Consider the following 15,951-nt stretch of genomic DNA (forward strand, 5'->3'; position numbering starts at 1 on the left):
TATAAAATGGGTTTGAACGCTCAAAAACATTTTGAATCCCGAATCACACTCGAAAACTACGTAGAATACGAAAGAAAATGCCGGAACTAAAACTGTCGAGCACAATACCCACATTTTTGTGAAATAAAAACTATTAAGAAGTCTGTGAATATTGAAATAATAATCAACCGATAACTAAGATAGTGTTCTTGATCGCGTTTTTTAAAAGTTAGTTCATTTGAAACCAAGAAGTAGTTCATGTGTGAATCTTTCATTGGATTTGCTTGTTTATACGTCGAGTGATGGAATATATCCATTCATCCATCCATGCAATATACCTCTCCATCTCGCAAGTTTTTCGAAAATTTCCTAATTCGAAAATTATGCTAGCTTACCTGAGTAGAAAATAAAGATCTTAACCTCTACATTTTTGTTCAGGCGAAATTCTCTTAGTTTTCGAGTTATTCGCGTTCCAAAATTTGCAAGGCTTATTCAGTAACCGAAAATTTCTGAAAATCTGGAAAATCAGAAACCTAACCAATTTAATTTCGGGCTTAATCCTATTTTACCTGTACTATAAGAGAAGCAATTGAAAAAATAGTACATAAAATACGGTCTAAATAAGTTGTCTAAAACATTTGAAAGGTATTTTATATCCAAATCATGAGTAAATGCATGCATTTAGTTCAGAATAAAAGCGATTTAGGATCAATCAACTAGTTGCACAATTGGTATGCCTAAAACTTTAGTGAGAATCGTTCAACACATACGCAAATAGATTTCCCAAGATATATTGATAAGTGATGAGGTTGAGGTAAAAGGCTTTCCAAACAACCCTCGTAGTGAAGAATAACTAACAAGTAACATTAAAAATAAATTTTATCCACGCTTCGCGCCAATTCCGATCAATCACAAAAATCAAAAGTTCGGAAAAAACATGTGAAGGTGTGCTAACAAGTTTTCTGGTATTTAATCCCAACCGAAACGGAATGCATAAGATATATACGATTATTTCGACGTTCTCGTGCTATAATATAAAAAAAATCTGATTACGTTTCGTTAATTATGAATTTCAGTGGAAGGTTTCAAATTCCAGAACCGGTTCGAAGAGTCGATGACCGTCAAAGTTAACTCAGTTCCGAATAAATAATTTCACCGGGACCGAGAAAAAGAAAAGGGAATGGCAGTTACTGATTAATCGAAATAATTTTTATTCCAGTCCGGTAATTGTTTGATTTTGAAAACGATATTAAGCTGCTGAAAACATTAATCTTAATGACCATTAAAAATCGCACTCTATTAAATTATTGATATACGGGGTGTTTCTAAATTCATGCGACAAAATTCAGGAGATGATTACTCGTACGAAATTAAGATGGGTCTTTCCAATAACAAAATTTCTTCAGCTCACCCGAGATATCACCCTTAAAATGTGGTGACTAAAATTGTGTTTATCAATGTTGTTCATGTATAACAAGCATTCAGGATATCCCAAAAAAAATGAATTCATTCTATTTAATTCAGGAAAATGTGGTGGCTATACAAATGGACCTCCTCAACCAATCTACCTATCTATCTATTTGGAAAAATGTTATTAAGATGATTTTTTACATAATTTAGGTAGTGGGGAGGGGCGCCATCATATTTTTAGCTACTATTGCATTAATACAAAATCGATGTTTTGAATTTTATTTTGAATTGTACCGTGAGGATTTTCATCTGCCCGTAAATGTAAATTAATTAATTAATAAAACCGTCTCGTGTAGAACCAGCTTCATCAGTAAACAGTACTTTTCCGACAAATGTATTATCAACTAGATGTTTATCTAGAAACCAACCAAGTATTTTTAATAAATGATTACAATTTTTGAGAATTTTCTTCAGAATGTCTCTTTATGGAGAACGGTTTCCTTGGCATATACAATGGTCTAAGGATCTACATATCTCTTGAACTATAATTTCATCGAGTTAAGTAAAGATTACGCTTTTGTTAAAAAATGGATTAGAAAGTTGATTTTTACTATCTTTAGATTGTACATGTTGTCCCTGGGAAAGTTACGGATTGCTGAACATTGGACATGAGCCGCCCCCGGCCTTCAGATAGTAGTGTAGAATTACTTATTATGAGAGTTTTTTTTATGTCACAGCATTATTTTCACGTCATCTACTCACTCCCGAATTTTTTGCATTGTATAACATTGACAAAGGTACTTCTGCTTGAAAGACATTATTCTGTGGCAGAATTCTACAATCTACCATGGAGCGGCATAATTCAATCTAGTATGAAGTAAGATCTTATATGTATTATATTTATTATTGAGCCAAATTGTTATTTTAAATATCTAACAGAAAATTATATCGTTTTGTTCACAAAATTGTAATGTCTCGCTCTATTCGTTATTTTTAAATAATGAAAATCCGTGTTTGGAATTTTCCAAAATATTCTTAGTGAAATTAATACGTTTTTACATCTTCCCTCTTCATTTTCATATGTCAGGCATAGATACTATTTTTCCTCTAGAGCTGAGTTATCGAAAACAGTCTAATAGTTAGTCGTCTAAGCGGAAAAGATCTTTTCTTTGGTTTTTGTCCATCTTACTCTGTTCCACATACCCATCTGATTTTCTGGTTGAACAAGATACATAGAACTTATTTTCTCCTTTGTTTTACTTGTAGCTCTTTGTACTAGTACAACTACAGACGGATAATATTTACCGTGTACTTCGATGAACGTTTACAAAAAAATACTAGATAACAAACTGAGACCAAACGTAGAAAATACACTAAATGATGCACAAAGTGGATACCGCAAAGGTAGTGTACAAGATAACGTATTTACCATTAAACAAATTATAGATAAAACTGGCCGACGAGATATTGACGCATTTTTTGCATTTATTGATATGGAAAAAGCTTTCGACAGAGTACCGAGGGTAAAAAGAAGAAAAATAGATGCGAAATGCAACCATGAGCTTATATAAAAGAAATGTGAACCATGTTATTAGTAAAATCCTAATTTCTGAGGCTTTCCTAACCACAGAATGAGTAAAACAAGGTGGGGTATTGATTCCATTACTTTTCAACATATTTCTAGATGATATAATAAATATCTGCGTAGCCAATTCTAAGAAAATGTTACTCTCCAATACGTTCTGGAATGAACTCCAGTGTATGAGGAAAATTAATTAACAAACAGTTTTGCTCAAGTAGAGGGGAATATAATCTAAACCCTTCTATGGAATCAGCTACTGAACAATACAGAAAACACTAGATAAGAAGGTGGACAGGGAAAAATCAGTAACTGGTATCATCACGTTGTGTTCTCCCAGAACTCCATAGTATTTTGCCTGGAAGTGTATGAAATATAAAATGAAGATCTTTGTCATCTAGAGACATACTGAAAGATGTGGTATTTAATAGACCATCTATAAACACTGAGCATTCTCAGTTCTACGGCGAAGAACAGAGACACCACAGATCCTTTGGGTCGCAGTGTATATAATACCCTGAACCATACATAAATACATAATGCCATCACTTTTATTGTTCTTTTTTTTTATTTATTATGTTCGGATTACGAATCTAACCGAGAATCAAATCTAGTGTACAGGTAATCTTCTCAAATGCACCTCCAACAAACTATCCATAACGCTTGGATCCCAAAAACCTAACACATCCTTCGTGCATTCTATTCTCAAATAAGATAAGATACATGATACGAATATTTGCATCAGCATCTCTAATTGCTGAGCTTCCACATTGCTTTGGCCATCTGCATTTGCAACCGCAATTATGAATGTGAATGTTCTTGCGCTGTTGTAGTTTGCGTACTTATTGACCAATTAGGAACAAATATTTTTAACGTTATGGTGACAAGTTCCAACGTCTTAGTTTTTATCTCTCATTGCGGGACTTTTTTAGTTGCATTTCCAATTTTACCATAGCAATTGCAGAAAGAAAATACGCACTAATGTACGTTTCATCATAAAAAAATGGTTTCTTTGATACTAACATTCAATATTCAATAGAAATATTGAAAACCCTATCTTATTATTTTATTTCTGCGCCCGTATAAAAGATTTCAAGATCCGCATCCTCATCTGCGAAATTAAGCCTTCACAAATTCGCATTCGTATCCAAGGATGTGAAAAAATTTGCATCTCCTACATCTCTGATCTATTGTTCTCCTAATAAGTCCAAGAATTACTCAATTACTTAAGTGGAGAGTGGATTCAGTGATTTAATAATAGTAAATAAAAAAAGGGTATAGGTTTAATAAACTCAAAGTTAGGAAGCAGAACCAGCACAAGGCTACTGCTAATCCTTAATCTCTTACAAATTCTACCATAGGTATATAAACTAATATTATTCTTATCTAAAAAAAAATTAAAAGATATTGAAGACTTCACATTATCTTTGCTATCTAGTATGAAAATACTGTCTCATCTTTATGTTAAAATTCTAGAAGCGACCGACCTTAGTTGTCCCATGTAATATAATTTTTCAACTTCAAAACCGTTTATCTTACCACGAATTCTGTCATAAAAATTTCGTTTCAAAGTACATTTCAATGTCTATTTGTCATTCGCAAACATCCTGTATTTAGAAATTAAAATATCTTTTGGAGTTCATTTCGCAGCAATATTTTTTACAGCAATTCGCAGAAACATTAACTGGCGCAATTATATTTTTGCAATTTGCATCCAGTTTAATCAACTGAGTTGTAATAAAAAAGTAAATATATATTATCTTGTAGTCAAGCTCAATGGGTATTGGAGATACATCTAAAAGGTGTGGCATTCGTTGAACAAGACCATTTCTCGCCCCTCATATTTCACCTTCACGTACAGAACCGGATTATACTCAATTTAAAAAAGAAAAATGTATAATTTTATATTGTAACTGGTGATTTATTTAGTTGAAAAAATTGCTATGATCTACGAGGATTGTCCTAGAAGAACCTGGCGTAACAAAGAAAACACAAAAATTTTGAAAAAAAATATTTATTTTTCAACGTAATTTCCTTTTAGCTCCGTACACTTTTTCCATCTACACAAAATAGCCATTTACTGCCGACATCACCTCTTCATTGTTGGAAAATCTTTGACCTTCCAGCCGTTTTTTTTCAAGTCTGGCAAACAGAAAATAATCCGAAGGAGTTGAATCTGGCGAATTTTAGCCCTTGCCATAGCGGATGTGTGAGCTAGTGCAATGGTTTTGATGAAACAACACTTTCTTCTTGGCGAAACGCGGGTCGTTTTTGCTTGATTCTTTCAATCAAATGTTGCAATAAGTTCACATAATACACGCCCTTGATAGTTTTTCCTTTTTCAAGATAGTTAATGAACATTATCCCCAGCCCATCCCAAAAAACTGACCTTATGACCCTGCCTACAGATGGAACGGTTTTTGCCTTCTTTGGAGCCGATTGTCCCTTTCCAGTTCATTGTTTTGATTGTTCTTTTACTTCGGATGTGAAGTCATGGACCAACGTTTCATCCATGGTTATTAAACGGTGCAAAAATTCGTCTCTATTTCTGTGAAAATCTTCACCATGCTGTTTTAGTTCCATTGTGAGCGGCACCCATCTTGCGCACAGCTTTCTCGTGACCAAATTTTCAGTTAATATGCGATGTAACGCACTTTTTGAAATGCCTATTATGTCTGCTTGCTCGTACACCATCAGTCGACGATCATCCTGTACCGATTTGTGGATTTTCTTAAACATTTCTGGAGTGGTCACCTCATTTGGTCGAATACTGCTTGATGAGGCTGAAACCTGGAAGATCCATTTTGCCTATTTAATTTCTGAGGACTGAATCTGATTTTCAGGAGAATCTCCAGTTTCCTCCTTTATCCAGTATCAAGTTTTCGAACCCTGAGAAACTGTAGTGCCTTGCATTCAGCAGATATATGGCTGAATATTTCCGCTTCTAACCGGCAAAATCTGTACCGATATGAGTTTCTGGAGGTTTCTGTTCAGGCGAACCTTTGTTAAAACTCTGATTGCCGTCAATCTCCTCTGGGCATATTTTTCTAGTAGTAATATCATCGCTTGTCTTAGCTCTAATATATATTTTTTTGTTTTCTTTTCGATAATTTCTTCCATTTTTGTTTTCACAAAAGAGCTCTAGTTCCCAGAAGATTATTTGAGCTCATTTCCTTCACTACTTTATCAGTTATTCATTTTCCTCTTGCTCCAGTGTGCCTCACAATAGGGTACCTAAATGATGAAACAGGAGGGAACGAGGAAGACAGCTTGAAGAAGAAGACAACGTGGAAGTTGAGGAAGTAATAATTAAATGTACCGATAGGATTGGGATTCCAATAGAGGTTATAAACTATGGTTTTGAACTCTTGAGAGAGCGATTATATAATTTGATGAAACAAGGGGATATGTAACAGACTGCGTGAAGTATAGGCTCCTCTGTGCGTATTTCAAGCAAACGTATGATTCAAAAGTAAAAAAACCTCTGTTCCAGGCACTAGCAGCGGAGAACCTAACAAAATTTGCTGAAGAAGACACTGTATAACACCAAGAATGAAGTAGATGTCGAAGAAAGCCTATCGTTATTTGGAATAAATAGACATCTATAGACTTAGCATAAATGAACAAAATACCATGGAAATGGGAAGGGATCTAAATAACTTCAACCAATAGAAAGTGACGATAGAACAGGAAGTCTAGGAGTTTAAATACCTAAAGGGGACAGTGACAAACCAAGTAGATGAAATCAGGAACAAAAGACTAGCGAGAGATAACTAAACGTTTCAAGCCCTAGAATAACTATTAAAATCAAAAGATATTTCAAGAGCCGTCAAGCTTCTCATTTACTAGACAGTTATAGAACCAGCAGTACTGTATGGAAATGAGATACACGGACAAAAAAGAAGAAAACAAAATAACTTAAGATAGAATATGCAATCAGAGCAAAGACTTCATTGGATGAGGTATATAGCCTGAACGGACAGAGATAATTGGAGAAAAGCAGTAGAATGACTCCAAGCCTTTTGCCTATGAGGCCTGTTAAGGGTTTCCTTCACTAGTTTATCAGCTATCTCTTTTCCTTTTACTCCAGTGTGCCCACAATGAGGTAAATTCTGTCTAGCATGCTTAAGCAATCCCAAACAATTTTGGAGTTGATTATGGAAGGAATCCCAATGGTGCCTTGCTTTCTATATATTTTTCATTGATGTCAAACTGTACTCAATTTCTAATAGCACCAATTTCCACATGAAAGTGAAAGTATCGGACGATAATTCTGGTTCCTCTTGTAGCAACCTTTACATTCTATCCACGATTCTCTTTTATAATCCACTTTTTTTGTATTCACTTTTTTCTCGGTCTTCTTCATAAGATAGTACTTTTTTATGCCATAGCTTTTCTTGTAATTATGTCCATTTGCATTTTAAAACAAAGCTCATAGCAATTTAAAAATTTTGCCTTTATTTTTCTTATTATTGGTTTTTGTTTTGCTATTTCATCACTCATCTTTTTATTTCCATTTTTATCACACTATGTTTTCCTGTGCATTTTCCTTAGATATTTTATATAAATTCTATTCATTAAGAGATTTTTTTGTTGAGTACAACACTTCCAAAAAATACAAACTTCCAACTGGGCAAAAGAATATATATATCCGTCAATAAAAATATCCAATTATTTTTAATGGGAGGCTATATTAGTTATTATGACTTGTGGCAGCCGAAGTAACACAATAAATTCAATTAAATTAGTTCTTTTCTATAATAAAAATGCTGAGTTAGTTTTTTGTATTAGTGAGAAGATTCTTCTTTATTAGTTTTAGAAAAAGGATTGAGATTCTAAAAAAATGTGGAAAAAATATTAATCATTATAAAGATTACGGTTTTTACTTACGAGAATTTACTACTTGTTTAAAAAACTCGGCATTTATTCAGATTAACGCCATTAATAACCAGCGGGAATTCTTCACTGCATGAGTTTATAAAAAGCGATTCATTAACGTGTTTTTTTTCTTTTGGAATTTGGAATATTTGCTTCTATATAAGAATGCAGTCGATGTAAGTTGTTAAATGAGGTTTTAACCAATATCCACCGACGTTATTATGTTGAGTATGATTTACAAGATGTGAAAAGAAAAGACAATAAATGAGCCATTGTTAACAATAGATATAAAACTAACGACCAGAACCCTGAAAACAAACTTATCGCCTTTCATTTTTCGTTTTTTAATCTTTAATCTATTTGGATCTCTTCATAGTAGTCTAATAAAAAACACGGTAACTCCGCACTTAATTATGTTACGAACACGTCTCCGCCCTGGAACCGGGGAATTCTAAAATTCGGCAGACGCGTTTGATGTTTGTTTTTTATATACATTTTTTATTATAGCAGGCGGTTTATTCACATTGTTTCTTTTGATGAATTTCTAGGAAGGTCTATTTATTTATTTGTTTTGTTTCTTAATTTTTCTAGATCTTCTGAGAAATATTGTTAGTGATAATTGAATTATAAATTAGTTAAGTATAGTGTAAGGTATTTTAAAAAATTAAGAACGCGGAAGACAGTGTCCATTAATTCAGCCCACGTATAGAGATAGTGAAAATAATTACGAAAATGATTACAATAAGCAAGTGCCGAGTTATACATCGGGGACAGCTGTAATGAAGCCACTCGGATTAGATCTTTTCTTGCCGATTGTGAAGGGTTTGCTCGAGGCAAGGAAACCACACACATATACGCACATATTAAAACGGCTAGACCAAGACCAAGACTAAGAAGAAGCCAACAGGTAAATCTTAGCTAACTCTTAAAAGGTAAAACTCCCCGTAATCTCCTATAAGATTCAGGGAAGAAGAAAGAGTCTACGCGCGAAACTGACGCGAAAAAGGATGAGGGCCTGTCGGAATGACAGGGGTTGATGGAATGTTATTCGCATCCATCCGCGAATTGATCCGGGGGTGGATGCTTAGAGGGACGGGTATGTGTATATCTGCAGCCTAATACTCGTGCTGCAGCCAGCGCTGTTATTTGGACCTCACTTTCAATTATCATCCACAAATAATATGTTTGGGAGAGGTATGAAGAATAATCTGTGTATATAAAAAAGTGTCCGTCGAAAGATGTTGAACAAGGGTGGGGTCACATTGTCATCAGAAAGAGCCAAATATCATTTACCCCCTGGACAACTTTTTACACTTTTACACTTTCAGTTGTTGAAATTTTCCATAATTAACCATTATATTTATTAACTCGGCATCTCATTCATCATTCATCTACAACTGTTCCATTCATATCACATATTTCTCCACAGCAACACCATTCTGGAAGGTTTTTGAACAACACTAAATGATGAAAAATATTTGATGTAGTACAAAACATTAATATTGACATACTTTATAGTATAGTGAACCCATTTCAGTCTAATCCAAAGAATCTTTTACATGCTAATCTGTTGATGCTGGGAAGGATAATGGTAGAAATTTCTGTTATCGGTCTTTAATAAGTGTGCAGAATTTCAAATAATTCCGACGTTTTGAGGGGCCGAAAAATCGAGTCCAAAATATAAAACCCACATGTAATTTAACGAGACGAATGAGGAAACTATTTCATTACTTATTCATATTGTTTTTGTTACAGAAATATCGAGCGCTTTAAAAAGCAACGTTGCCAATTCGGGTAAGTTATCAATTATTTCTTCTATTCGATTTTTGTACTAAATACACTGTTTACTACATAACACTCACAATTACCCTGTCAGTTAACCAGTTTACTACAGTCTATGAAAACGATAACGTCAGACAGTGTAATTGTGAGTGTTGGTGTAGTAGTAGTAGTGTAAACAGTGTGTTCAGTATGAATGTCACCAACAATTCCAGAAATTCCAACTTAATTCAGTACAGGAACAAACATTTTTTTTATCGTAAACTACACACCATGTTTTCCGATTTTCGGTAGACCCTCTCCTTAGTTAACATTGCATTTTTGAAAATTCATCTGTATGTCGACTGATATATAACTGTAGTCAGATATAATAGAACAAAAATTCAGTTTGAGACATTTTCCACGAGCAGAAATGTACCTCTGAACATTTTTGGACTCATAAAAACTACAACAAGGGTACAGCCTGTAGAAAACGAATTACACGCAATTCACAAGTGGCGGAAGCATCAATAATGGCGGACATGTTTACGTGGCTGTTGCACAACGCCGACTGACGCTTGAATGTCAACAATGGCACAGTGTGTAGTATGAGAGCTTCGCAGTCGCTTATAGCGTATGTCCGCAGAAAATATTTGGGCCATAATATTGGTCGATCCAAATAATTTAAAAACAACTTCTTACTGCACAAATTCACACAAACTCTATTATAGTATATTGTTATTCAGTTCAAATCGTTTTAAAAATTTGGACAGTTCGGAAAGTCACTCAACTTAAGCAGTTATTAAGCATTGTGCCGGACTGAATGCAGTGAAATCACGGCACACTGTTTTAGATCGTCGGTATAATAATATAGGGAAGAAAGAGCGCGCAGAGTTTGAGAACGTATATCCCGAATGTATAATAATACTGCAACTAGATTTATCAAGATATTACAAGGTGATTTCGAAGTATTACAACATTATTTTGGAGAAATTATAGAAAATTTCATATAAGTTTATATTATTATTATTATTTAATTTATGTAATTATCGTGTTTTTAGCTCTGTGACGCTAATGTACTTGCCGCTACTGTGTTATAAGTTTAGTGAAATTCTTATAGTTCTCTTGGATTACCACGATTTAGTCGGGGGGTTGAATAATAATTATTACGTTATTTGGTACACCTTGTAACATTCTTATCGGGATTCTCCCACATTTTTCTTTGCGACATGATCGAATACATGTAGAACCTACGACCCGGAGTGGCCGTTCGTTCGTGTCTTGTCGAGCATTGGCTAAACATGGTCGCTTTTTTTTTATTTTCTTTGTTTAAATAACATTTCAATTCAATAGAGTCCGGTATCTGCTCGTAAGGCTTTCTTCTCAGAAATTCTTTTTCGTTTTACCGCACTTGTATCTCATTGTTTTTTTTACCATGCCGTTTGACATTTTTAACTTAATTTAACCAGACTGAGTTCCTTTTTTCGGCAAGTCGATTTCAGGAGAACACTTTTTGTTGCAGTTTAATGTTGATACATCTTAATTATCGAACCAGTAGTGCATAGTTTTTTTATACGGTTGGAGTTGACCGGTACAAGAGGCTGTTTACGTCAAATAAGGGACCAAATTGTGTTCATTTTTATGTGGCGAATTATTACTTCCACCAAATATTCTCGGTTTTAGTTCGGATTAGAGCGACTTTGTCCATTTTACCTGTTAATTATTTGAAATATTACCAAATAAAAATGAACTATTTATCATTTTCTCATTTGAACACGTCAGTTAAATAAATTAATTTCGCCACAAAGTAAAATTAATCCTGATATACAGGGGATAAAGTTTAGTGCCTCCTTTGTCCTTTGACATATTAATTTTGAAAATTTAAGAGATTATAGACATTATTAGTCTTCACAATTGTTTCAATCTTATAGGGTATTTTAGAATACTGTACCATATCAAAGTTACATTTTTTTTAATGAAACAACCTATACTTAGGTACGGCTGTTGAGAGTTCGTTAGAATTTTGTCTCGTTGGACAATTTGTGTGCATCCATTATGTATTTGTCGTTTTATTTCGGGAGTGTTACACATAATCCATGTCACAATGAATTTCAAAAAATCTTCTCCATCAGTATTGTGTCAGCCAAAAAAATCAAAAACTACACAGACGGCTCTAGGATGAACACCTTGGTCGGATCAGGCCTCTCCGTAGGACACATCAAAATAAGCGAATGGCATCAAAAGGTTCAAACCAAAGTGCCTAGACTACTAAGAACCCCAAAGCTGCACCCATATGGCGAATTTTGCGGTTGTCAGTTAACATCATCGACTTACTAAAGGTTATGGACCAGCCGATTTTAAATCGACGTCAACGCAGTGCATTAACAACATAAGAAGAGACTTCATCTGGATCCAGCGAGTGCATACTTTTCTGTAGTGCAACTATTAAGTAACGATAAAGTACCGGGCCAAAAATGATCTAATTTATGAATTTATCCAAAAAAACGCATTATATTGTTTTACCTGCTTGTTTTTTGAAAAAAGGCACGAAAACTCCAAAAGTCATCTTAATGATTGCATCTAATATACTATATTAGGATTAACAATCATTATAGCTCAATTAGATTGTACTCATTGATTAACTATACAGAGGCATAGTTCAAATGTGTCAAGAATAGGTATTCATTGTAAAAAATTATTAATTTTATTATATTTTATGGGATGTTTGAATTGTTTCTTCGTGGACATGATGAAAGCGATATTTCCGATAATTTCTTGAATTTATAAATTTTTCGGCTGAATTAAATCCAACTCTAATGAGTCCCGATGTAAAACTCAATTACTTGAGGAATGGTTGAGATATTGGAAGTGTTGAATCTGAATATTTTTAAAAATGGAAGAAGATATTAAAAGGAAAGAATAAGATTATAGTAGAGACCTCGGTAAAGACGTAAATTAATGTTTATTGAATCACATTTTTGTGGGTGGCAACTGTTCCAATAGTCCAAGACGACAAAACTTCTATAACTCTTTGGAAACATTCAGATTACCTAAAAATTGTTACTATGACCTGCCACTGTATCATTGCTAAAACAAACATATCCTAAATCATCTTATCTCACATTACTGCTTGGCTAATAACGAATCGTTGTTTTCTATATTTACGGACACACACTATAGTTTTCTAAATGTGACCAATCATATTCGAATGTTTAAGTACTCTAGTACTGTTTACCTTCTTACAATTTTTAGTCTCGTAGCTCGTTTATTTCTTATTACATTTTTATTTCTTCGTCGCAGCCAGTTTCTTTCGAATAAAGAAAGGAACAATATAAAAAGCACACTTCTATTCACGTCTGGCATCTGCTAATTTCATAAATAGTTTTACGACAATAGCTATTACTGGTATTCCTTTGGAAATTCTTGCACGCAATTATATTTGAAAAGCAACGGGTTAGAATAAATATTCTGTGTTTTAAAACTTTTAAATTTTTTCTTAGATAAATAGATGTATTTCATACATTTTGTAGAAAATGAGAGAGAGAGAGAGAGAGAATAAATGATGATCGTTAGTGGAAAAAAATTAGTTGATTTCGTAATAAATAATAAAAGAGTATATTAATGAACTTGATTTTTTATACAGATATCAATCAATGTGAACTCGAAAATCTGATCAGTATAGTTAAAAATTTTACCAAATAAAGGAGGTATGATGAAAAATATGAGTTGGTTTCCTTTAAAACAGGAATCAAATCATTTGCTCCATGAACTGTCAAGATTGGTGTCATAACGTCAAACGGTGAACTGAAAAGTTCGTAGGCTAGCATAGAAAAACTCTTTTTGTTTATAGAATTTAATTTTATTATTCAATAAAGTTTCCCTCGAGGGTGATACAAAGATTATAATGTTTATACAGTTTCTTGATATCATTTTTATAATTCCTCTCACGCTGATAAACAAGCGCCCATTTATACAAAACGAATTTCTCGATAATTCAGTTCTAGAATATAAACATATAAAAATGACTTTTTAGAAATTGATTCTAGAAAACGGCCATAACTATCCGTGAATAAGTCATAAAAACTAAATCAAAAGTTTAATTATTGGGAATTTGTACCTGGGGCGCCCACCAAATTTTCAATTGTATTGAATGATCGAACCCGGTCCATGTCGAGGACGAGTTGGTAACAGTACGATTCTTCTTTAGTCGAAAATAGGCTTCAGTTTTGGCGATAACCTCTTCGTCGGCGCTAAATTTCTGTTCAGTGAGCATCCTTTTGAGATATGACAGGAAAATGTCGCTTGGGGCTAGATCTGGAGAAAATGGTGGATGCAGAATCAATATTCAAAACCAAATTCATGCAATTTTGCCATCGTTTTCATTGATTTGGGATATAATGCATTGTCCTTGATAAAACATCACTTTCTTCTCTTTCAAAAGGGTCCGTTTGTCCGCGATTTAGTCTTACAAACGTTACATAATAGTCGCTGTTTTTCTCTTTTTAAGATAATCGATGTATATTATACCATGCTCATCCCTTAATACTAATACGATAACCTTGACACTCGACTTTCTCTTCTACGCTTTGGGGTCTGTTCATCACGTATGACCGTTGTTTAAACTTGTGATAGAACCGATAGAACCATGTTTCATCAATTGTCAAATATCGACGAAAATTCGATTACGATTTAATAGCTCATGTGGCACCGGCTTTTAGATGTCCAACACGTTCTGTTGATATCTTTAGGGTCTCAGGTATTTCAATCAAAGTCACTTTACGATTATCCGAAATTATATTGTGTATTTTTTTTATATTCTCGTTGGAGACAGCCCTTTTGGAGTGTGCACTGCGTGCTCATTTTGCCACGGATTCCTTTTTTCTATATTTTCAAACTAACTTAAATTGCAATGACTCACAAACAAATAGTCCGATATCTGTCAAATTTATACACGTGTCTTTTGAACGTTTGGGCTAATTGAAAATCATATGGATTTAATACTAGTACCTCCGTCTATGTGTTATTCCACGAACTTTTGAGTTCACCTAATATTGTGAATTTTTGGGAAAAGCCAGATGTCGCATGGTACTAAATTCACTGAGTAAATCCAGTGAGTAAGGCGGATGCGGATAAACAGGAAGACTTTTAACTACCATGAGCTCACGAATCAAAAGCATAGACATGATGAAAAAGAAAACCCAACGTTCATAGTAAATTTTGACAAAGAAATCTGTATCTTCATGAAGACGATTCCATGTTAAACACGATTTTTCTTTTGTCAATCAGTCAAAAATATGTTCAAACTGTGCTTACTCGCCTCTGTTGCAAATTGTCTGTGAAAATGCTTTCCACAGATTTGTACGAGATTTTAATTCTTCATTAAGAATAGTCAATCGTACGTTTGATCGGAAAAGTTTTAGCATACTTTAATCAACTCTTTTTCACAAATGATTTTTTTAATCTGATATATTATTTTAGTTAATTATGCTCTTATTTTGATACTGATTGATTTGAACGTTAATAAAGCTACAGATAAATAAGGTATCCAAAAGGAGGAGTGACAGTTCAATGGTAAAAAAGATTTGTAGCATCGCCCTCGTAGGTAAAAGTTTGAAGCGTACACATATAATATGGTGTAGAAGTAAGAACTTTATAAAAACTAGTAAGACTCGCTAACAATAGTCGTATTAAATATTTAAGAAATAATAAATTCCATAATGAATGGATCATTACTTTCAAGAAAAAACTAGCATCGTGTATCATTAATTTATTATTATTGGTTACAGAGAGATAAGCTGGATTTATGTGCAAACTTTTTTTCCGTCATAATCTCACAACCATAGCAACTGAAACTCCACTTACAACGCAATTAAGTTGTCTGAGAATGTAACGCAGACTCCCCGAGTTATGCGTAAATATATTTTTTCTAGTTTTATATTGTGAAGAAATTGATAGACTAACCAGTTAGTTACAGTATTCTTCTTTAACTCGTCTTTTATCGGAGTGGTCTCAATGGTCTCAATTTGTAGACTATTTACTCAGGCAAATTAAAAATATTGTAATTCGATTTAGCTGTATATAGTTACGAATACGTAACGTAATTCCGTCTATGAAATTATCCAATTTCGCAGTTGGTTCCATTATAAAGGCAAGCTCAAAGCAGAACTACCAATATATAAGCAATCAAGTATACTAACCCACCAATCCTGTAAAGATACTCACAGTCTCCAAATTTCATTCAGAACATAATGTGGATTTTGGATCTATCCAACTTACTTCATCATTTCTGTGAACACCTGTATGGCTTCTAATATATGTTTTCTAACCCTTAGCTGTCTAGTCCAAAT

At 33.7% G+C, this 15,951-nt stretch overlaps 1 protein-coding gene across 5 annotated transcripts in view; it reads left to right on the forward strand.

Annotated features, from left to right (window-relative positions):
* Positions 1-15,951, forward strand: part of LOC130452793 (interference hedgehog-like) — a 114,664-nt gene that overhangs the window by 64,212 nt on the left and 34,501 nt on the right. For all 5 annotated transcript variants that reach the window (XM_056792240.1, XM_056792245.1, XM_056792244.1 and 2 more), the window contains one exon: positions 9,602-9,640. The gene's annotated coding sequence lies outside the window, so the exon portion shown is untranslated. The remainder of the gene's footprint in view (positions 1-9,601; positions 9,641-15,951) is intronic.

The sequence above is a fragment of the Diorhabda sublineata genome, chromosome 2 (genome assembly GCF_026230105.1).
Source record: "Diorhabda sublineata isolate icDioSubl1.1 chromosome 2, icDioSubl1.1, whole genome shotgun sequence".
NCBI lineage: Eukaryota > Metazoa > Arthropoda > Insecta > Coleoptera > Chrysomelidae > Diorhabda > Diorhabda sublineata.